Source organism: Pinus tabuliformis, chromosome Q, assembly GCF_031772625.1.
Source record: "Pinus tabuliformis cultivar Carrire ecotype Pingquan chromosome Q, CPIR1, whole genome shotgun sequence".
In the NCBI taxonomy this organism is placed as follows: Eukaryota; Viridiplantae; Streptophyta; class Pinopsida; order Pinales; family Pinaceae; genus Pinus; species Pinus tabuliformis.
This window is the reverse complement of record NC_142296.1, coordinates 295,868,343-295,894,205: the sequence shown is the minus strand read 5'-3', so window position 1 is coordinate 295,894,205 and position 25,863 is coordinate 295,868,343.

The window sequence follows — 25,863 nt, the reverse complement described above, 5'->3', positions numbered from 1 at the left end:
ATTACAATGGTTTAACTGATTTAGATAATTTTTTGGATGCTTTTGAAAGAGAAGTCCTGGAGGATCATCGTTTTCAAGCTCTAGATTTGGTATTGTGTGTTACGCCCGCTCGATGGTGGGGTACGCACAAGGACAAATTTGATGAATGGTGTGTTTACAGGAGGATGATGAGGGTGTGATTTGGTCATCCTAAAGTGCAATTAACTAAGAAATATGATGGGAGGAATGATCCACACAATCATTTTGAAAAGTGGACTAAAGTCTATGGAACAGAGCTGCAGCTAGAGTGGGTGCACTTATTCTGTCACACTCTGGATATAATCCCTATGAATTGGTACCTAGAAACAGAGCTCCACCATGGCACCACAGAGTGGGATATCTTAAGGGAAGGATTTTTTATGACCTTTAGTTTTGAAGATGGATTCGAAAGCATTGATGAGGCGCTGTAGGAGGTTAAGGCAGCGATCTTCAGAATTCCATAGGATCCTTTGGAATTGATTCAACTAGATTGGAGCACCCAGCTATGCCATGCGCTGGAATGCTATAATGTGACTGTTGAAGGGGAGGATGAGGATCCAAGGAATATCAATATCCCAGAAATGGAAGGCCACTGTGAGGTCGAAGGTCTGTAGATAGAAAACTCAGATATCACCATGTCGTTGAAGACTAGGCAACTAAACATTGGTATTGAAATGGAGCCACAGTGGATAAAGTTGTTGAGTTACTCCACGAGTACTAGGATATTTTTCTTATGAAATTTTTGGACTTGAAAGGCATCATTGGAAATTTGAGTGTGATGAAAATAACTTTGAAATCGAACGTGAAGCCCATTAAGAAGAGGCCATATCGCCTTAATCCCAAATATAAGGAAGAGGTACTCTTGGGATTGGACAAGATGCTTGAAGTGGGTGTTATCGAACTGGTAGAGGAATCTAATTGGGTGAGCCCAATGGTAGTTCAAGAAAAGAATCAGAAGGGAGAGATAAGGATTTGCATAGATCTAAGAAAGCTTAATGATTCCTGTGTCCATGATCCTTTCCCGACGTCATTTACTGATGAGGTACTAGACAATGTTGGAGGGCAGGAGGCCTATTTCTTCACTGATGGGTTATCTCAGTACCATCAGATGAAGATCGCGCCAGAAGATAGGAGTAAGACAACCTTCGTGATTGAATGGGGTTGTTTTTAGTATACAGTGATTTCGTTTAGACTCAAGGATGCACTAGTGATATTCTCTCGTGTAGTCATCACAACGTTCAAAGAGTTCGTTCACAATTTCTTAGAGGTATATTTTGATGACTGGACAATGTTTGGGTTAATAAAGCACCATGTATCCAATCTATGCTTAATGTTGGATACATGCCAAAGATATCAGATCGTGTTGAACCTGAAGAAATGCTTATTCTGTGTCCCCTTTGGAACTTTGTTGGGTCATGTGGTGTGCAAGCAAGGACTAATGGTGGATCATGTTAAGATCGCGGTGATAGTCAACTTGGAGGACCCAAGGAGTGTCAAATAGCTACGCACAATGTTGGGCCATACTGGGTATTATCAAAAGTTCATGAAGGCTTATGCCCAGATTACTACACCTATGGAGAAGCTACTAAAGAAGGATGCTACATTTTGTTGGGATGAAGAATGTCAGTGCAGTTTGGATGTATTGAAAGAAAAGATGGTCATTGCACCAATCTTGGTCTTCTTGGATTGGAAGAAGGAACTCCATGTGCACGTTGATGCCTCGTGTATTGCATTGTGATTAGTGCTGACACATGCTATAGAAGGAGTGATGGATCACCCTATAGACTTTGCGAGTAGGAAATTATCAAAGGCTGAGAAGAATTACTCAACGACAGAGCACGAAGGATTAGCTATGGTGTACGCGCTCCAAAATTTCAGACATTACCTATTGGGCAAACATTTCAAGATGTAGGCAGACCATTATGCATTGAAGTATCTAGTCAATAAGCCTGTGTTGGGGGCAAAAATATGCAAATGGTTGTTGTTATTTCAAGAATATGATTTTGAGGTAATTGTGAAACTAGGAAGGTTGAATGCAGGACCTGACCATTTGTCGTGCATTGAAAAGGGGGAGGAGCCTACTAATTTGGAGGAAGGGTTGTCCGACGCGTAGCTCTTCATAGTGTGCGTAGTCGATAACCACTTTGTGGATATTATCCGCTTCTTGACTATGAGGATGACTCTAAAAGGATACACCAGTCAGCAGAAGAGAGATTTGGTAGTGTACGTGGCAGATTTCTCAGTAATTGCTAGACATTTGTATAATATGGGATCGAACGAGATACTCTGATGATATGTGCCTGATTTTCAATGAAATAAAATATGCGCTAAAGCTCATGGAGGAGCTATGGGAGGACATTATGCAAGAAAGGCAACGATAGAGAAGATTCTGCATGCCGGGTTGTGGTGGCCTACATTACACGGATGCCAAAGCATATTGTAGGGCGTGTGATGCATGTCACAGAATGGATCGACCATCACGAAGGGATGAGTTGCCTCTAAATCCTCAAGTGTCATTAGAGCCATTTCGGAAATGGGCTATTGACTTTGTAGGGCCAATTTAGCCCCTAGGCAAGAAAACAGATGCGCGCTATATCATCACCGCGAAAGAGTATCTGACCAGATGGGCAAAGGCATATCCTGTGAAGGATTTTGTAGAGGCCACAATAGATAAGTTCTTATTTGAATATGTGTTAACCAGGTTCAGTTGGCCGAAGGTATTGATGAGTGATCGCGGTATGAACTTCCTCAATGAAACAATCAGCATGCTGACAGAAGAGTTCCAGGTGTATCATCATAAAAGTATACCATATCATCCATAAGTTAATAGAACAGTTGAGGCCTTCAATAAGATCTTAGAGAATGCTTTGACAAATATTTGCAATGCGCAGTGAAATGATTGGGACATGCATGTACCAAAAATATTGTGGGCATACAGGACTACTTGCAAAAATCTAATAGGTTAGACACCTTTCCAGTTGGTCTATGGGGTAGAAGTAGTGATGCCTGTGAAATATATCATGCCTAGTCTACGCATAGAAACTTTCATGGGGATGGTGGATCGTGGAGCCTTGGAAAATTAGCTTGCACAATTGATGGAGCTCGAAGTGGACAAATTATTGGCTGGTTTTCATCAGCAAGTACAAAAGGAACGTGAAAAAGCATGACATGATTGACACATCAAGCTGCACACATTCAAGGTAAATGATTTGGTATTATTATATGATAGTAAGTTAGATAAGTTTCCAGGAAAGTTTCATATGTACTTCTTGGGGCCGTATGTTATCAAAGAAATTCCAGATGGCGGTGCGGTTTAGCTCGCAAAACTTAACGAAGAACCTTTTCTAGGAAAGGTGAATGGAATTCAGTTGAAACCATATGTAGGAGATCCGACTCAATGAATACATGATGACAAGACAGTCTTAGTGGTCCAAGCAGCTGCAAGGGAGCATGGGACTGTAAAATACATTGCAGCAGGCTGAACAGGAGCAACACGACTTCGAGCAAAGCAGTAAACTCCCTTCGCCCCAAAATGAGGAGGAAGAACAGTTAGCGCAGAGCGGTGGTGGTGATAAATGGAGGAGCACTCCATTCTGGGTAAAGAGGTACAGAGAACAGTAGAAGGAGGGACCCTGGAAGAATTCAAAGGCAACTAAGCCACCGTTGAATCCCATTATACTGATAAAGGGCGATCTCGACGAGATCGAGGAAAATGTGCATGACACCACTGTTGAACTATTGCATCAATTCGAGCAACAAAACTTATAGTAATTAGGTAATATTTAGAAGGATCTGCGGGAACTACAGATCAAGACCAGTAGGATATAGGTGGGCACAGGTCAGGTGGGCACTGCATAGACAAGCCTAGCACTAGGGACAATTCAAGCTACCAAGCTGGTCAGGACAGTGGATCTCAGGATAGTCGCGCTACCAGAAGGATCCATGAGTGCGGAATCGCTTGATGACAAGGTTGTCGTGAGCACTCTGAAGAACATCAACCTCAACATTGCAGCATTCCCCAACAAATATCTTCACGCACTGCAGACAGGTGTGACAACGAAATTGAGAGCATGGGAGTAGCGTGCTCTTAGTTTAATCAACAAGTGCAAGGTGAACAATGAACAAATGTTCACCAAGAAGACAGAGGCCCTTAAAGAAAGAGATACAATCAAGGAGCAGAACATCGAGTTGGCGAAAACAATTGTAAAGGTGTGTCAAACAGTGTCAAAGTTGCACATCCCTGAGGAAGTACAACTAGAGGCCAAGATCCGGAAACTCACTGCAGGCATCTGCAATGCTAAGGTAGAGGTGGCAAGAGTTTATTTTGAACTCAATATCAAAATTATGGAGCTAGAACTGAAGTCACAACCTTCCACTGTGCCTAATGTCCAGGAACAATGCGATGCTGTAGTCAAGGAAGGGATATCTACTGTGGATGTCGTGATTGCTGATTGTAAAACTTTGTTTGAACATGCCATGGAAGTGGTGACAAGCCTGTAGGAATATCCCACCATGTAGTTATTGAATATCGAGATTCACAATCTCATGCAGTAGTATGATCAAGTAAGGGTGACGACGCGCACCATTGCTACAATGCAGCACCTCACCAAGCTGCAGGAGGCAAAGCAACTTCTTGCACAAGTGGAAGTAGCATAGAAAAAGGAAGCGGTCCTTAAGGCTAGGTTGGGTCGTTGGTTGGACGAAGCCTACCTCAACTCGGCCACCATACAGTAAAAGTTGGTGAAATTGCAGCTTAAACAGAAGAAGATCAAGCAAGCAGGTGAAGGACCAGCCATAGAGAAGATGGTGGAGCAAGTAAAGTAGGCAGAGAAGCATAGCGTGACTGATGTAGCGGTTGTACAGGTAGAGCTGCGGGATCTTCACAGCAAGATCACCATGCCAATTGAGTAACTCGATGGAAAGTCATGACGTTTGTGTTGGGGACTTGCTGAGATGGGGTCCCCTGGGTCAGTTTTGGGGCAAGAGCCCAATTCTAGGGCAAAAGCCCAAGCTTTGATGTAAAAAGATATAAAGTCTCCGCAAATTATGGTCTAGGAGCACGTAGCTAGTTAAGAGTCAAAAAGGGATTTTACCCTTGTTCATGTAAAGATGATTCAGGTTTTGAGATCTATCGATGGTCCCCGAACAATGGAATTGTATAAATAGGTGTGTCTTAGAGATTTTAAGGGAGAGATCTAAGTTTGTGTATGGGTACAAACAAAGAAGTATAGGGCAGATATAGGAGTCTTAGAGGAGGAAAAGGCTCTATTGGTGAGTGCATAGAGGCCTAGAGTTGTGTTCGCAGCTGAGTGTGTGAACCCCTGTAGCCGAGTGCGCAGGAAAGTTTTGAGTCTGTAAGCCTTTACTGACGATCAATAAAGAAGACTGATGCAGAAATTCCTGTGTTTTATCTCTTTACTTCTGTTATGTATGATTGCAATATATGCTTTGATGAGTAATGTATTTATGAAATAATGTTGCATTGATGCGCAAATTTACTTGATTCATCTTATTATATGAATGCAGTTAATGACAAGTGATTACATGAAGATCATAACACTTTTTGTTAAAGTTATTGAACACTTAGGTACATCTGAGAAAACATTGATTTAAGGAGAATCTATGGTGTGTGTAAGTAGATAATTTGCCTATTCAGGGTCCACAAAAGGTAGTCATAGACCTTCGTGGAGGTCTAGAGGCTGATTAAGGGAAGTTACAATGATAAGCCATAATGGCTTAGAGATATGCGCAAAGGTAGATATAGGACAAAAAAGGGACATCACACTAATCTCTGGGTTCAGAAACTTGGTTCTAGCATCACCCCATATTGCTTCAGGTGAGACTTCAATTTGTGCACCACGGATTGATGTCGAAAGGGCCAGTAGTGTAGGGATTTGTTTGGCGCAACTAACTCTGAACCTGGGTCAGGACCCCCTAATACAACACTAGTAGAGTGGTGCAAGCCTACCCAGTTGGATGTCAGGACAAGCAAAGTAGGAGAAATCTCCTCCGTACAAACCTCGGCTACGAAAAAGAGGAAAGAAAAAGAGCAGGCAGTCACACGGGAGAAGGTTGCCCAACAAAAGAAAGAAACTGTTGAAAATACCACTATAAAGATAACATGTGTTGATAAGGAGAAAGCAGGCAAGGAATGTACAGAAAAAGAGAAAGCATCTACTTCCCCACATACCATAGAGTAGGATTTATCTGTGCAGGGTGGCGATGGGGGTGAGGATATGTCCACCCCTTTAAATTCCAAAAGTGCACCAAAACAACAGCAACAGGTCCACGAAAGATTCATAAATCATATAAACAATCGAAGGTGGACCCTCTGGTGCTAATAGAGGGAGATTTAGATGAAATCGATGACAAGGTTAGAGATACCACATCAGAGATATGGTCATACTTTGAGAAACAGTATATGCAGACACTCGGGATTGTCTAGAAGGATCTACGTGAGCTGCAGATCTAGGCCTGTAGGATCTAGGTGAGCATTGGGCAAGCGAGCATGGTACAAGTGAGCCTGACTCAAGCGAACGTGAGTGTCCCAGAAGTGGAACATACATTCGACCTAAGGATCATTTCTTTACTAGAAGGATCCTTGTGAGAAGATAACTAGGAAGCTCGTAACATGCTAGAAAAGATCAAGGATATTGGGATCAATGTGGCCACGCTACCACTCCAGGCCCTCCATGCATTACATTAGGGGGTCTCAGATGAGTTGCAGATCAAGGAGAAGTGCGCCCTTGCGGTCCTCAGTGAATGTAAAGTCAACAATGCACAGATGTATGAGGAGAAGACACATGCGCTAAAGGAGAAAGAGGGTATGAAAGTGCGAAGCACAAACCTAGAGTCAGTAATTAAACAAGCCTTTCAAACAGTTCCAGAATTATATATCCCAGACGATACACAGGTCGAGAAGAAAGTGAGGAAATTCTTTGTTGTGGTGCGTGGTGCCAACACTGAGGTTGGGCAAGTAAATTTTTAGTTCTAGATGAAGATATTCGAACTCTAGCTCAAGCTTCAACCAACCACATAGCCATAAGTTTGAGAAAAAGGAGGCACAACTATAAAAGCATTAACGGGTCAACTAGATGTTGCAGTTCATGGTTGTGACCAGCTATTAAATCAGAAATGGGCCTATGGGATACATTGCAGGAGGACCCTAAGATGCAACAGTTGAACACAAAGTTCAAGGAAGCACAACAAAAATATGATGAAATCAGTGCGACTGCATGGATGTTGGTGCCAGTGCAGCGCTTCACATGCTTGCAGGAAGGCTAGGTGATTTAGATGCAAATATAGGAGTTACAGAAAAACCAGTCCCTCCTAAAAGGTTGGCTTCAGCCTTGGAGAAAGGAAGCCAACCAACTTTCATAGAATATTCATGAGAAGTTGAAGGCCATGCAGCAGACGCAGCAGACTATGCAACTTGCAATGGGGGGGACAGCCATAGAAAAATTGGTCTAGGAGGTACATCAAGTAGAAAAACAAAGTATGCACAGCTTCAAACATTGACCAAGGCATTAAGCTAACTCCACCAGAAAGTGGTGTAGAAAATCGGATGGTAGGTTAACCCAGTAATGCAATATAAATCAAAGCAGAATACTATAACCTACTTCTACAATCATTTTGTGGAAGCTTAAAGACTGAGCTAAAAAATATAAGCAAAAGAACATTAATCTCAACTGTGTCTTTCTCAGAATAGACATGTATGAGTTTCTAATGAGGGAATCTTCAGTTAACTGGAGTAGCACTAGTTGAGTGCATTAATCCATCAACTGCTTGTTAACTCACTATTAGTTCCTCAAACATTTTGGAACTAATTTACCTAGACTTAATTCAGTAAAATGAGTTAACTAATTGCAACTCAAATATAACTCAATCTTATCTCCTTAATTTAAGGGATAACTCTTTCATGACTTCAGAAATACTTCTAACTTGAATTTCTCCAACTAATTAATTTAAAATAAATTAATTAATTATTTCCAAGTAGCTATGAAGACTAAATTCAATTTTCATACACAATTTAATTCAATGACAAATTAAATTGGAATATTCTTGTTGCCATATTTCAACACTCCCTCTCAACAAGAGAGGGATTATATGCCACCCTGATCCTATCTCTATGGAACTCAAATTTACACTTTGACAATGCCTTTGTCAAAATGTCAACATCTTGCTCCTTTGTCGAAATATATTATAGCAACATGATCCTCTCGACCTGTGAAAAGCCATTGGCAATGAATCTTGCCTTATGCTTCTCCACACTACCATTAGCAACTTGCATTACCTTGTAAAGCCAATGGGAACTCACAACTGACTTTTTCTCCTGTCTTGGAACCACATCCCAAACACTATTACAAACTATGGAGTCATACTGCTCCACCATAGCATCAACCCAAATCGGTTGTTGCACTACTTCCTCAAAGGAATATGGCTTGGCCTCAACACATTCCCCAGCAAGGGCCAAGTATCCAGTGTACCTCTCAGGTGACCTCCTCTGTCTGCGCTGAGAAGGTGGTTCTCCCGCATTCTCTGTTACATCCTCCAACAATCTGTCAGCTTCTTTTGTGCACTTCTATCCATCTTTGGAAGACTCTTCTTGAGTGGATGTCTCCACTCCTGGAACCTCTGCGTGTGGTTACTATGCATCAGTCTGAGGCTCCTCCTCCTTAGGAACCAATAGTTCCTCCATAGCCTGTAGTTGGATCTCCCTCTCAAGGGAAACTCACATGACCTTCTGCTCATCAAACTTGAAATCTATGTGAACCATTGTCCTCCGACTGGTAGGCAAGTACACCCGATAGTTGTGAGGTGTATCAGTGTACCCCAGAAGTATCCCCAACTCTGTTGTCAGCTCAAGCTTCGTCTGTGCATCCTTTGTCACATGGAAATATACCAATGAGCCAAAGATCCTGAAGTGACCCACATTTGGTCTCTTAACGGAGAAAGCTTCCTCTGGTGTCTTCATCGCAAGTATGCGATGCAGTCTTCTATTCTGCAAATAGACCACTCTGTTGCATGCATCAGCCCACAAATGAAGTGGTAGGCCTTGGTCATGCATCATTTCTCGTTCTTCCCCTACAATAGTTTTGTTCTTCCTCTTGGCCACCCAATTTTGTTGTGGGTTATGAGGTGTCATCAACTCTCGTTTAATTCCTTCTGCTGCACAAAAGTCCTTAAACTCTTGAGAGACATATTCTCCACCATTGTCACTTCTCAAGGCCTTGATCTTCTTCCTTGACTCTTTCTCGACCAAAGCTTTGAACTCAAAACACCTTATTCTACATGCCAGCTCATCATTGAAAATCACATAATAGGATTCCATTGATCATTCTGAACTCGCTCTAAGATAGCTTCTGCTCGACTGTCTCGATCATGAATGGAAGACTTGGTGTAATTTCCTAAGGTGCAACCTTTGCATGTGTCAACTTGCTCAAGTTTACCTTTTGGAAGTCCTGTAGATATCTGCTACATTATCTTCAAAGCCCCATGATGCAAATGGCCCAACCGCCTATGCCACAACTCGCCAATGTCTTGGCTTTGCACCAATTCTGCTTTCATACTCAATGCTGCATAATCATCTACCTCTAATTTATAAAGATTCTTCACCTGAATCCCTATCTTGTTTTTCTAACCCATGTCTATGTGTCTTAGGAACGCATTTCCTTTACTAAAGACAACATCATAGCCTTTGTCCTCCAACATCGTGACCGATACCAAGTTCTTCTTTAGTCTAGGCACATACATCACATCTGTCAAGGTGAGAGGAGCTCCATGCTCCCTCTGAAAAGCAACTGTGCCCACTCCTAAAACACTATACCTTCCGTCATCACCCATCTCTATGCACATATTGAGGTCTTTCTCCTCTAAGGCACTGAATAAATTTTTATCACCGGTCATGTGGAATGAGGCTCCACTATCAAGATACCAAATACAACCCATCATCGATGACACCATGGATGCGATGAGGGTAAATTCCATTTCGAACCGAGAGGCTAATGCCTCACCTTCTGATCCTTCTAAGGATCCCTTCTTGGACTTCTTCGATGGGCAATTAGTCTCATAATGTCCCATCTTGTGACAATTAAAGCATCTTACTTTAGACATGTCACCTTTCTTCCCTCCATGAGAAGAATTCGATTTGAAATGGGAAGCCTTCCCCTTCCCTTTCCTTGCCTTACTTTCTAAGGCCAGATTTTCTTCATCATCATTCTTGGATGAACAACCATCTTGTATGCTCCTCCTGATCTCCTCCTACATAAGATCTGACCACAGTCATTCCAAATCCGACAATTTATCCCTTCCATTCACAGAGTCCTGGTAGCTATTCCAACTCTTTAGAAGGCTAAGGAGAGTGAGGCTCACCATATCATCATTGGTAGTAGTTATTCCCACACTACCAAAATCATCTCTACAAGTGGTGAGCTTGTTCAAATATGTGGAAATAGTATCGCCCTTCTCCATCTTGATTCTTTGAAGCTTATCCTTGAGCACTAATTTCCTCTGGTCACTACTGTTCTGGTAGAGGTCATTCAATGTCTTCCACATTGAAAATGGAGTATCCTTCCCATGGAGACTCGAGACAATATGGTCTCGAACTCCCTCAAGGATGATCCGTCTCGCCTTCGCCACACACCTCTTCCACTCAGCCAACTCTTGTGAATTAGTTGACGCTAGCTTTGGGATTTCTTGATCAATGAATGCCTTCAAGCCATTATCTTCTAATACAACCTCCATTCTATCTTTCCATGCTATGTAATTCAAGATACCTTCCAAGGCATACTCGAGTCTCAAGCCATATAATGCCATTGGCCAACCTTGAAGTATGATATGAATTCGATTTGCACCTGCAACCCTGAACTTCAAACTTCCAATTATATTCTTAGTATACTGTTCACATCTCCGATACCATGTAGAAAATTTGATGGTAGGTTAAATTGATAATGCAATACAAATCAAAGCATAATACTATAACCTACTTCTATGATCAATTTGTGAAAGCTTAAAGATTGAGCTAAACAATATAATTAGAAGAAGAAGAATCAATGGCACAATACACATGAAAATACTTTGGGGAAAGCCTCAGCTAAAAACCCCACACTATTGTATTATCATACATGGTGGAAATACATAGGAATTATACAAAGCCTTAACTCTCACAGCTAGCCAACTCTCAGTACAATCCTCACAGATGCTCATAGGAAATCTTGGCTTCTCTCTAGCCTTCCTCTCTGCCCTCCAAGCTCCTATTTCCTTGCGCTGTTCCTCGTGGATGATTATCCTTTACCAAGTGGAAAACCAATCCATCAAAAATGCTCAATCCTCAAGGATGAATCCTTGACTCCATGCATGCATTTTCTCCATGAGAAAATACATGCACCTGATAGTACTTTGTCCTTGAACATAAATCTCAACTGGGTCTTTCTCAAAATAGACATGCATGAGTTTCTGATGAGGGAATCTTCAGTTAACTGGAGTATCACTAGTTGAGTGCATTAATGCATCAACTGATTGTTAACTCACTATTAGTTCCTCAAACAGTTTGGAACTAATTTAACTAGACTTAACTCAGTAAACTAAGTTAACTAATTACAACTCAAATATAACTCAATCTTATCTCCTTAATTTAAGGGATAACTCTTGCATGACTTCAGAAAGACTTCTAACTTTAATTTCTCCAACTAATTAATTTAAAATAAATTAATTAATTATTTCCAAGTAGTTGTTAAGACTAAATTCGAATTTAATTCACAATTAAATATTTGTAAAGGAGTAAACCTCATATTTGCCAACATTTGTTGAAACCTCATTTGTGAAAGGCATAGGGAAAGGTCATGAACACAAGAATCATTCAACTTTCTCAAATCCTCATAAATCTAAACCTTGCATGTTTTCTTTCGATTGTATGTCCACCATACTAATCAACTCAAACTCCCAACAAGTTCTATTATGTAAGCCTCTAACATTTTATCGAGCTCTTCCTTAACCCTTATCTTATTTACCAAATTTAGTTGATATGGTCTTTGTTGCACCAATATTACATCCACTTTAAGAGGAATCTTCATTTCCCCTAGCTCACCAACTATGCATGTCATTTCCAAGAAAGCGTTGTGGAACAAATCCTAATATTCTCATTGTTTCAGGGAAAACTAGTGTCAATTTGAACTGCTAGTCCAACTAATATGGGTAGTTATCTTAGAAATAAATAATGAAATCCTTTCGAGAGTTCCTTTAAGTGTAATAGATTAGAGGGAAGAAAAGAGGACCAACCTAGATCTTCCACTTTGATCCTAGCTTGATTTCTCCTTTCCTTGATAGAATTTTCCACTCCTCTCCTACTTGTCCTGCTTCAAAGAGTACCTATAGAGTCAAAGTAATAGAAAATCATCAAAGCATCTCCATCTAAAACATCGCAAACAATGTGGAATCAGAAACACATTGACCATACAATTGCATTCATAAACAATAAGATTCATAAACACACAATTATATGGAGGAAAACTCAAAGAACTTTATTAATAGTGGAAGAGAGGATTACAACCCAGCTGTCTGATCCAGCATCATCCTCGTAGTGTAGAAGCCCTCTTCACCTCATGAACAAGAAAATCACCCAACAATGCAATGTCTCTCCTCACAGATAAACCAACAGCACTTCCATACAAAATACAAAATTCCAGCCCCTAGATCTCTCAGATGAGGGATCCATTTATAGATGTCTTGCAAGGGTATGAGTCAGCTCTACGTTTTTTATTAGTGTCATTCCGCTGATAGTTCTTGGTTCCACTTGGAGATTTCATTGATCTCTTACTCATCCCTGGGCGAATTCAGAGAGGCAAGTGTCACAGGAGAAGTTTCTGGAAGATTCCATGATCATCCACTTAGCAAACTGTCTCTGCCATTTGTCTATTCTCACTCATCACACCCCACAGAAGGCCATTTCAGTATGCATCACACCTGGCTAGTGTGGCAGCCAGTATGCATCACACCTTGACCATGGAGTAGTCAGTATGGTCCAGTTTTGGCCAATTCTGAGTAGTTTTTCAGGTGGAACTTCTGGGAAATGATGTAATCAGTTGACCATGATCCTTTAGGGTATGAAACAACACTTTTAGGGACTAAAGAGCCCTTAGTTTATGGACATATGAGTTTGGGGTTGCAGTGCCCAAATATGTCTATAACAACTTCCCCCTAAAGCATGAGGTCGTAAATCTTCTGATGTTGGGTGAAATGCTTTATCATGAGGATCTGAGGTATTCAAAATGGAAGGTGACCTGTATAAGATACAATACAATACATCATCATCATATTATTTTCATGATCTAGCTAAGGTAGGCATTCCCATGCTCAGCTTTATAAATTTATTTTCATGTACATAGGATAGACAATTGTCTGTTGTTGCAGACTGGTGATTCTTCACATGAAGAGTCATCTTCCCCGGCTTAGATGACTATCTGTGCAGCTTATGTTGTACAATTGATGTCTTTATTTTCTTGAATATATCGCAACCTGAATGGATGAAACTAGATCTAGGGTCTTCAAAACTTGTTCAATCTTTGCCCGATGTACAAATCGATCCATGTGAAAAGATGTTTTGAAGTCGAACATGGAAAGACATCGCCTGATTACAAGCCAATAATATAAGTTGTTAACAGATGCGAGAGGAGTCACCAATAATGATGATGACTCTCAAGGTACTATAGTACAATTCACGTGGTGTGAATATATGAGCCGATGTCAAACACCATGCAAAATCTTTCGGTCAAAGGTCATTGATGTAAACCTATCGCCGGACATGAGAAACTTGCCATTGAGGCATGCAAGCTCCAAAGTACTGAAAGGGTTGTTTCTAAGTCAACTTCTTGGATAATGAGATGATGTCGACAAGAAGTGACCTATCGTAGGAGGGCCTTGATGTATCCCACATCTACAACACGAAATAGAGCAAATGATTTTTCTAGAGGTGAAAACGATCTGATGATATAAGGTTCAAGAATGGCGGTCATGAAAAATGAAGGGTGGAGGTATTGTAGTGGATGAGGCGTTTGCTGGATGGTGAATTCTCTTAATGACTTCTCTTGAACATATTGGTGACACTGATATGGACTAGTACTTTTAACCCCATGGATGGTACGAAGGACCAATGGTGATAGTGAATGGAAAAACCCAACCCAACTCAATCATGTTGATGGAGTGAAAGTGTCATTTTCAAGAGCGACCCGCTACCAATAAAATTCTTCAAGTTTTCTTCCCTTTTTTTCCCCAGTCATTGTTGACCAGTACCTCTTTATTTTTTTCAAGCTTGAGGAGGATAACATTTACTTGGTCTATAATTTTCCCTTTGGGAAAACATGTCGCTCTATTTTTAGCGAGCCTAGCGTTAGTGAGACTCGTTCTTGTCTGGGTGGACAAGTTTGTCACTATTGTTTTAACGAGTTTAACAACAAAGATAACTCAGTCCTTTTCGTGTTTAGAGAGTTTGAAAAGGGATGAAAAGGAGACTCCAACTGTCCTTTTTCGTGGCATAATCCCTTAAGCCTGAAAAAGTATAAAATAATACGAAAGGGATGGCTTTTCGATTGCTTTAACGAGTCGACAAAGACAAGCACTCGATCTTTTTGTTTAATAATCCCTCAGGTCCAAAATGATTAAAATATATGGGAGGGATGGCATTCCCCCTACTTTAACGAGCTGGAAAGGCCAATAGCTCGACAATCTTTTTATATTTAATGAGTCTAAAAAGAGTTTAAAAGGGAATCGTTTTTTGGGAACGAGTGGTATTTTTGGGTAGCAACTGGTTCCAGGTAAGTTTGGAACTTCTCAAAACATGGCAGTGTGAAGAGGGTGGCAATCAGAATCACTTGTCGTAGCTGTACCTCAAAAGGGTAAACAATCAAGTGGAAGCATATGGTCCGCCAAATGAATGGAGGTGATAGTAGGAACACAACCAAGGTTCAAAAGGGCTAATAGGAAAGTGATCACAAAGGTTATTTACCAAAGGTGATTTCATTTTTTAATGAGCTTGAACCAGGAGAAACTATGCTCAGTAGCAGGTTTATTTTTTATTGAGCTTGAACCTTATGGGAAAATTGCTCTTACTAGTCGTTTGAAAATGTCTCTTGGTAGATTTATTTTTTAATGAGCTTGAACACTACTATAACATGTGTTCATGGCCTTTTTATGCAGGCTAGATGTTATCACTTAAGAATTCTAATGCCAAAATTTATCATACTAGCTTGATGATAAAGGTCAGTGTTAGTCTAAGTTTGATTTCGTTTTCCTTAGAGTCTGAGTCTTAGGAGGTCTTGAGTCAAGCATGCATTCTCATCTATCATTGGTCACCCTCATTCATCACCGATATCATAGCCATGTGTCAGTTTGGTTTAAAAAAAAACCATTATGTCCCACAAAGCCTTTTTAGGTGATTGCGTAGCGCATGTAACCATTCTGAAGTGTTTTCGCAGTGAAAAGGTTCATTAGGTGATTACGCAGCGCAAAAGTCCTTTAGGTGTTTTCGCAGCGCGATAGGTTTTAGGTGATTTTGCAGCGCATTATTCAAAATTTACACTGACCGCGCTACGAAATCGGAGATTCGTGCATTCCGCAGCGAATCTTTCCCAACTGTCAAATCTGTCAAGTTAACCTATGGCTACGTCATTCATTGTCAGTTTATGCACTCCATACATCATCTCCAACTGCTTATCTCCATCATTGCAATCACAAGGTACATTGGTACACACGAAATACAAGTTCCAAGAAAGGCCAAGTGTGCTCGGTTTTAATGATGATTGTAGGCTTTGCATGAGAAACAAATCTACTAGATTTCAATTTGAAAACATCGTCACCAAGCGAGGCAGCTATCAAGCAAGGCAGCATTCAAGCAAGGCAAAGTTGGGAGTTTGAGCAGCGCTAGCATTTCTAGCCTAGAGGTCACTGAATCTTCATGGAGGGATCGGTAGAAAGGAAAGACCATAGATCAGGCAAATGTCTGAGAAACGAGCCTGAAGGTTTGGATATAACCTTGAAGAACAGAGAGGTCGAACAGGCATTTAAACAAGCTGGATGTTGGAATTTTTGCAAGAAGCTCCACGGAGGACATGCACAAGTGACTAAGGAATTTGTACTGAATTTCATAGGGCTAAACTCAAAGGTTGGCATGTTGGAATTGCAGGTCTCACCAGACATGATATCCACAGTTATAAAAATACCAAGAGGGCAAGAAAATTGGTTCAAGAATTTCAAATTTGACATGAATCCATGCAAAGAATTTCTAAAACAGGAGTTCATTAACTCAGATTTGAGCAAGTCTGTTCCTAGAAGTTATGTTAAAGAATCATATGCTCAATTGCTTACTTGCATACAGAAGTATCTGACCTGTGAAGGGAGATATAACAAAGTGTATTCATACCATTTTAAATTGCTGTTGCATTTCACAGGGAAAACATCTATTGATCTACCTTTTTACTTGTTTCACAGCTTAATTAAAATGTTTGATAAGTTACAACTGAGAAAGGAAGCCTGTGAGACTTCACTATTCCACCATGGCTTGGTTAAGTTAATGGTTCTGCATGAACTCCAAAGGGTAGGCAGAGACTGGGACACATTCACATTCATGTCCGGTTTCAAGAGCAAGACTGGTCTCAGCCCCCTAACGGCAAAAGAACCTTCAATAACAACCAGTCCTCAAACAGAAACAAGAGCCAAGATGGTTTCAAAGTTAAAAGCAAGGAAACAAGTTGGAGAGTCTACCAAGCCACTGACTATTCAGGATACACCCCAACAGTCAAATAAAGAAAAAACTCAGGTCAAAGAAATTGCACATGAATCAAGCACAAGAGGAGGAGTTCAAAGAAAAAGGACTAGGAGTCAGGTGGCAAAAGAAAAGGGTAAGTCAGTGGCTATTGAAGAAAGTCCTGTTTCAAGGGGAGATTTAAATGACTTATTGCAAGCCGTTGACATTGAAGAATCCCCACTAGTGCAAGCTGATTTGATCGAGTCAGATAAAGAGAAGGCCAGGAAAGTTAAAGCCTCGAAGAAACTCAAATTTGATGAGCAAGTTGAACAATTTGTTTTCAAGCCCAGGAGACCATAACGAGGAAGTTCAAACAAGTACAGGAAGTATCGCCAAGGGCAGATGAAACAGGGGAAGAAACATGGCCTCATGAAAGAAAGGATAAAGGAAAAACAGTTGCCACTCAAGAATAAGGTAATGTGGAAGACTTGAAAAAGAAATTAGGATTGGCCAACCTTGAAATTGCTAGACTAAAGAAGGCTGCTAGGAAATTTGCAGTTAAGGAGGCTTATTTCAACCAGATGCAAGCTCGATGGGAGGACCAAAATTTTCAAATTCCTAAAGTGGTTGATTTTAGTGTTCAATTCCGTAGCTGGACTACTCCTGCAATAAAGGGAGCTCAGTTTATTAGAAAAGTCAATACAAACCTCAAGTCTGGGATCAAAGTCATGAAAAAACAAGTTGAAGACTTAAAGATATAGTTGAGCCAGCTACAAGAATCTCCATGAAGAAATCTCACTACAAGTAAGGCTATGTCTCAAAGTTTTGATGTTTTTGCTTGGTATAATCCTTCTTGAAGAATCAAACATCCCATTCAATTTTGGAAAGTTTTGAAACAGTTGGAAGAATGTTTTAACCGTAAAGTGCTCAAATAGTAAAGTTTTGGGTTGAAACTGTGATTTTTAAAACAACTCAGCAGTTTCGTAGCGCGCTATGAAACTGATGAAGGTGATGACTAAAGCTCAGCAGTTTCGTAGCGCGCTACGAAACTGTTGAAGCTAAACAACCTAATTTCAATTAACCGGTTTTGAATATGAGCGGGAATTTTTGAAAGGGGAATGTCTACAAGGTATGAAAGGCATCAGTTGAAGCTATTAAGATTCAACCAGGTCAAGACAGGTGGAGATAATATGTATTCGAACCCAACGTTAGATTTTTGTCATAAAGTGAGCATATTTACCACACTTCAGAATATGTGAAACAGTTTGCAAGAATTTTGGCTTTCACGCATGAAAACAGTGGACAGCACATCAAGGACGTGGTAGTCTGCTCCATTTTGGGTAATTAAAAGATAAAGGATATACTTCGTTGGATACGAACATTTTGAGGAAAATTAAAGACCGGTACACAGGGGTAGTTTCCTATGTTTTAGGGCATTGGAAAACATGTGACGTTGAAGACAAACATGAAGCCTTGAAGACCCATCACAGCCAAACTAGAAGGGGACCAGATGTCAAAGAATGAGGATGATTGTAGACCAAGGCTGTTATGGAATTAGAGTCCTACTTGATTTAGATATCTAGAAGGTCTAGTGGAATTTTGTTACATTAAATAGGCAGTTAAAAGCTAAACAGATGTCATTAGAAGTAGTTTTCGAGTTCCCTTAATGTTTAAGGAGGAACTCTATATATAGAAGGATGGGAAATGTAATAGGGGTTGGAAGTTTATGTAAAAAATCCTATTGTGAAGCTTATGTAAAGACTCTGTCCTTTGGTAATACAATAATGGTTTTTTGCTGCTCAAGAATCATAGTGACTTCAATGTATGAATTCCTCTTATTGTCTTTCATGTTGTTTACAGTTTGATGAGTACTTGATTACTTAGAAATCACATGTTGTGTTCTAATTTCCTTCATGTACTCATATACTGTCCCTTTTGTGTCTGTTGTCCTTTATGTATATTGAAGTCTGAATGCCTTGATTTCATTGCAAAGCCAATTCACTGTTAATGCTAAATGACATATGACTCCATGAGCCCAATGGATGCTTGTTGAATTAGATTTTACCAACCTCATTACTATTTGTTTCATAAAAGAGTTAGCCATCTCAATCACAATCACAAATCTTAAACCCTTTGAGAGAGCCCTCTCAGGCTAAGGAGGCTAAGCCTTAGCTAAAAGATTGGTCTGAAATTGTTACTTGAAGTCTTCATGGTCTGCAGCCTTCTAGGGTCTGATTTTGAGATAACACTAGAAATGACCCAGCTACGAGGTTTAAGGGTTGAGAACCTATAAACTAAGAAAATCAAGGGTCGTTTTTCACTTGCATAAAAAGGTTTGCATGCCCCCAGGTGTTTCAGTAAAAGGAGAGTTTCGAGGTTACCAAATGGAAGTCCCTGCGGTTAGGCAAGATTGTTTCTGTTAGTAGACAAAAAATCTTCCTTTGCTTTGTCCATCAAATGGAAGAAGGTGAATGGTGTGAGCTTCTAATCACATAACATACAAGGAAATAGGTGTTTCAGACTGATCACATAACCTAGACGGGAATGTTTCTTCAATCCAAGCATTATGACCTTTCAAGAAAATCTCTCTTTTCCTCTAGGTTCGCCTGCTGAAGCAGACTAGGGTGCATGCCCCCTAAACTTCATCACACTCACCAAACTAATCATTGTAATTAGGTGGATGAAATGAAGGTTGAAGAGACATCGTTGACATGAAGAGACCATTTAGGGATGATGGTTGATTCATAGTTGTGTTTGAACCAGGAAATGAAAGCTGGTCGACAAGTTGCACTAGACTTCCTTCATGTGGAAAACACATCACTTGAAAGAATGTGGAAACAATAGCTTCCATGATATATATATAGTCACGTCCAAGTAGTAGATTGTAATCTAGTGGTCCTTGGACTACCATCACATTCAAATGAACAATTTTCTTTCTGAAATTTATTGGTAACTTTGGAAGTATCCCTAATGGTCGATTGGTTCCTTTGTTGAATCCTAACAAATTTTGTTTTTCAGGCAAAAGTAATGGCGAACCAAGCACTTTCCAAGCAGTTGATGAAAGGATACTCACTGAAGCCCCTTCATCTATGATAGTGTCAGACACGATCATTTTGTAAACTTGTACTATGATTCGGAATGGTACATTAGATGGAAGGCGGGGTTTTGCTAGTTGATTCCAATCAAAGAAAATTACTAGACTGCTCGGAGGAGGTACTAGATAAATGTCTAGATAAATCTCATGAACTGGGGGGTCTCTTCCTGTTGTAAAGGAATGGGTGGATTGCCCCCAAGTTCATTAGACTCTATATCGACAAAAAGAATTTGAACGATGTCATTCTCATTCTCTTTGGAAACTGTATCATCCGAAGGTGGGCCTTCTGAAGGAAGGACTGGGTCGACTACCATCTCGACCAGTTGACTTTGGTCTGGTGTGGACTCAGAAGGTTCACTTTCAATGATAGGTGATTCGATTGACAATTGAGTTATGTCAATCAGGTTTTCAACTAGTGAAGGACTTGGTAAGAGTTTCCTGTATCCAGGTGGAAGTCGCTGTGGTGAAGCAGGACGGTTATCCAAAATGCTTTTGGCTTCATCTAGAAAAGGACAACGGTGAAGAGTATGATCACCTTCACATAACCTACATGGAAATCTAACTTTTCCTTTCTGTCTATTGACTTCGTTTTCACTAGTTGATGGTGTGTTGTCAACCTGACTATTAGAGGTTGATGACATTGAATGGTGCAAATGGGGAGACCATTCTCTCAAGATCCATGGGATGCAAGGGAAATCTCGATGGTAATGGCTCCCCTTGCAAATTGCGCATGGAGTTTTTGGTTTGGAAAGTTTAGTGTGCGGATTTTCACCAGATGATGCATAGTTTCCTCCTTGTTTAGCTAGCTTCTTCTTCTTCTCCTTCCCTTTCTTTTTCTTCTCAGTTACTTGGTTTATAGTGTCACTAGTTTCACCAAGCAAAGAGGAAGAAGGGGAAGGAGAAACAAACGAAGTAGAAGGTGAAGGGTTAGCTTCAGTATCATCTGGTTTCTGATTAGATTGTTGAGGAATTACGATGTTTTGAATGACAGAGGTCAAGAAAAGCCATATTGGCAAGACGATTTTGATTCTTGGAAGGGACAATGTAGCCATATATGAAGAATCAATATCCCCCCAAGAGGAGAAAGGACTAGGATTCCCTCCAAGAGGGATTCCTTGATTTGTGGACTCCATTATCTCAACCTGAGATCAACGAAGTAATAGGGATGTCACTCCGGTTTAAATAAATTTTCAGACACTTTGACAGAACTTTCTTTTTCAATTTTTAAGAGTCAAAAAAAGCTAAAGGTGACTCTAGTCACCTTCGATTTTTAATGAGCCTGAAGTGACAAGTGCTCAGATGGACCTTTTCTTTTAAGGAGTCGAAAAGGAACGAAAGTGACTACTCTGGAAATCTAAACAGAGGGATTACCAAACCAATTGCAAAACTGCAAAATACACCTTGGTGATAAATGATAGAGAAATTACCAAGGACTTATGTACGGTACTCAATCTTCCCGAATGTTGTGTTCAGTGCATTGCGATCGATAGGGCGGTAGACACAACTTCCTAAGGATAAAGGATATCAGCCTATTGTGGTCTCCCAATATATACTTGATGGTATGGGGAGCACAAGTCCGTACTGGCACTTGTCGTATCAAAGAGGAGGAATCACCCAACCTTCGATGAAAACGATAGTTACCAGGTTTTATGACGCCGGAACATGTCTCTAGCCTAGACTTCTAGATGTGTTGCATTAGGTTCCAAAGAATTTTTATGTTCATTGAGATTTATTTTAGAGTTGATCTTGCTTAGAAGTTTGTCTTTCAAGGTTCACCATGTGATGTAGATGTAAAATTCCTAAATATGCAATCTAAAATGACAAACTGTCATTTATTTTCTTTTAGCAATGAAAATCCTAACTACAAGGACAAAAAACCACTCTCAGAGAGAAAAATAGTATCACTCAATCATCGCACCTACAACACAGGGAAATAGGGATGCATCTCACCAGGGATCGAAACTGAGCTTGGTTCTTGCTCAAAATTTGTAGCTAAGTTCAGTGATTTAGGCTGAGTTATGATGGATAGTAAAAAAAAGTATAGGGGTAAGATCTTATGAGGTTCTGAGCTACCACAAGGGCACTTAGAATGCTTGTAACTTAGATGTTTAGTTCATAAACCAACCCCAAGATTGGTTGTAGCAGCATTCATCTACTTCACAATTGCATAGCAAAGGCGTTTCAGAGGCTAGTTGGCTAACTTCGGGCTACGTCTGTAGTTTGTAAATCAAAAAATAAACAAACAAAACAAACTATTCACTCCCCGGTGGAGTCGCCATTTTGTTTCAGGGAAAACTAGTGTCGATTCGAACTATTAGTCCCACTAAGATGGGTAGCTATCTTAGAAACAAAAAATGAAAGCCTTTCGAGAGTTCCTTTAAGTGTAATAGATTAGAGGGAAGAAAAGAGGACCAACCTAGATCTTCCACTTTGATCCTAGCTTGATTTCTCCTTTGCTTGATAGAATTTTCCACTCCTCTCCTACTTGTCCCACTTCAAAGAGTACTTGTAGAGTCAAAGTAACAGAAAACCATCAAATCATCTCCATCTAAAACATCATAAACAATGCGGAATCAGAAACACATTGACCATACAATTGCATTCATAAACAATAAGATTCATAAACCCACAATTATATGAAGGAAAACTCAAATAAATTTGTTAATAGTGGAAGAGAGGATTACAACCCAGCTGTCTGATCTAGCATCATCCTCCCAATGTAAAAGCCCTCTTCACCTCATGAACAAGTGAATCACCCAACAATGCAATGTCTCTTCTCGTAGATAAACCAATAGCACTTCCTTACAAAATACAAAATTCCAGCCCCTAAATCTCTCAGATGAGGGATCCATTTATAGATGTCTTTCAAGGGTATGAGTTAGCTCTGGGTTTTTGATTAGTGTCATTCCACTGATAGTTCTTGGTTCCACTTGAATATTTCATTGATCTCATACTCATCCTTGGGCGAATTCAGAGAGGCAAGTGTCACAGGAGAAGTTTCTGGAAGATTCCATGATCATCCACTTAGCAAACTGTCTCTGGAATTTGTCTATTCTCGCTCATCGCACCCCACAAAAGGCCATTTTAGTATGCATCACACCTGGCTAGTGTGGCAGCCAGTATGCATCGCACCTTGACCATGGAGCAGTCAGTATGGTCCATTTTTGGCTAATTTTGAGTAGTTTTTCAGGTGGAACTTCTGGGAAATGTTGTAATCAGTTGACCATGATCCTTTAGGGTATGAAACAACACTTTTAGGTACTAAAGATCCCTTAGTTTATGGACATATGAGAGTGGGGTTGCAGTGCCCAAATATGTCTATAACACTCATGGTTTCCCCATCCAAACAATCACCAATTACTTTGAACTTTGGTTTTTCCTCGTCCCAATGTTTACCTTGTGTGTCTTAATTGGCTTAGTATAATTTGACATAGTGGATTCCAATTGTGTTCAAACAACCTCGAATTCTCCCTTATAATTTGGAATGTGTAGATCCCTAGGACCCTCATCATCATCCAACTCTTCTACCATAGTATAAGACTCCGCCAATTTCTTTGTAGTTTGGCAATGCCAGTGAAATGTGCAAAGTGGTGCTTCCTTTTGTGCAGTCCTTGGTCCATGTGCAAATATATTTTATTTCATGTTGCATAATGCTTCGTCTATTGGTAGGTCATCAAAATCAAACTAAAATTTATGTAATAAATTTTCTAACATTACTATCCAATCCTCTATACCCTATCACAACTCCAACCATGTATACCAGTTTCAGGGAACAATATATAAAGTATGTACAAAATGTTGCCCCCACTCAACCTCTAGAATCTTCACTTTTCTCCATACTACAATGAAATTATCTAAGTGAGTGGTCAGATATTCCTTACTAGTATATATTTCCTGACAATCTCTTACATCCAATCCAAATCTAATCTGCAAAATGTTCCTGTACTACTTCCAATATTTTTTCTTCTCCCTGTGTGGTGCCCACCAATGTGCTAGAGTGGATTCCAGGGTGATTTCTAGCATTGGTACCCTTAGATGATCTAGAACTGTTATGAAACCAGCTCAAGAAAAGATAGAAAAGAAAGATCAACGCCTTAGAATTCAGCCTCTTCGAGGGAGCAACCTCCTTTACATTACATAAATGAACAATTCTTGGATGATACAAATGACAAAACCTCCTTTCTATATATAGGAGTCTAAGGAGTCACAATATAATCCAGCCGACCTAACAATAATAATATAAAGCCATGAAAATAACAATAGAGGGATTCTATGGGGCACAAAAATAACAATATGGGGGTAATAGGGGCACAACAATATAAATAAGGGGTATAACTACATTCGTAATGGGGTAATCACTAGTATTATAGGGACCCAACATGCCCCTCTCCTTCAAAAAAGTGTTGTCCTCAACGCTTGAGCAGTTCTGGATACTTCTGCATAAAATTCTCATCCTCCCATGTGGAATCTTCAGCGGATAAGTTCTTCCACTTGATAAGATACTCTGAAATTGATCGATTTCGTAGCTGTCGAGTTCTTGTTTCTGTGACTGCTTCCAGTTCCAATATAATTTTTCCTTCCTTGTCAAGTTCTGGCAATATTGTTTGAACTGGGATCTTGTCGCCTATAACCTTCTTTAAACATGAAACATGGAAAACTGGGTGCAATCGAGAAGCTGCAGGAAGCTCCAATTTGTATGCCATAGTACCAATCTTTTCCAACACCTTGTACGGACCATAATACTTTGGTGATAATTTATTATCCTTCTTAGCATGCTTTAGGGACATTTTCTTATATGGTTGTAGCCATAGGAATACCCAATCACCTACATCAAAACTTCTTTCACTGCGATGTTGATCTGCCTGTTGTTTCATTCTATTTTGTGCCAACACGAGGTTATCCTTTAAGAGTTGGAGGACTTGTTGTTGATGTTCGATGTGATGTTCCATTGCCTGAACCTTAGAATTTTCTCTTAAATATGATGTGATTGGATGGTGGTTGGTACCCATAAAGTGCCATAAATGGGGTCATTTTTGTTGTTGTATGGAAGGAAGTGTTATACCACCATTCAGCCAGAGGCAACCATTTGACCCATTGTGTCTGTTTATCAGATACAAAGCAACGAAGATATCCTTCCAAACATTTGTTTACTATCTCAGTTTTCCCATCAGATTGAGGATGATAAGATGAGCTATGAGCTAACTGAGTACCAAGACAAGAAAATAATTCTGTCCAAAAATTTCCAGTGAAAATGGGATCTCTGTCACTTACAATAATCTTTGGGTTTCCATGTAGCTTTTGAACTGTTTCCATAAATGCAGTAGAAACTGTACTGGCTTTAAATGGATGTGATAATGCACAAAAGTGTGCATACTTGGTAAGTCTGTCAACTACCACCATGATGACACTCTTTCCCTCAGACTTGGGTAAACCTATGATAAAATCCATTGAAACCTCCTCCCAACGTTGGCTTGGAATGGATAAAGGTTGTAATAGACCCGGTGTCTTAATTGTTTCAACTTTATTTTGTTGGCAAACCAAACATTCCGCCACAAACTTTTGAATATCTGATTTAAGGCCATCCCAAAAAAATTCCTTCTTAACCCTGTGGTAAGTTTTTAAAAATCCTGAGTGCCCTCCTAAGGAAGAAGTGTGCAATTCCATAAGAATCTTTTGTTTTAGCTGGGAATTCTTACAGAGGTATAAGCGATCTTTGTACCATAACGAATCATTTTGCCAGCTAAATGTATCAGAAGTACTGGAATCTTGTTGTAGCTTTCGAATAAGTGCCCACACTTCTTCGTCATTCTTCCATTCCTCCTTTGCTTCGTTTATCCAATCTGGTTGGATAATAGAAATGGCACACAACAATGCTTCCATATCCTCATCCTTTCTTGAGAGTGCATCTGCCACCACATTTTGCTTCCCTTTTTTGTAGATGATTTCAAAGTCATAACCCAACATCTTTGTGACCCACTTTTGTTGCTCTTCAGAGGATAATATTTGTTCTAAAAAT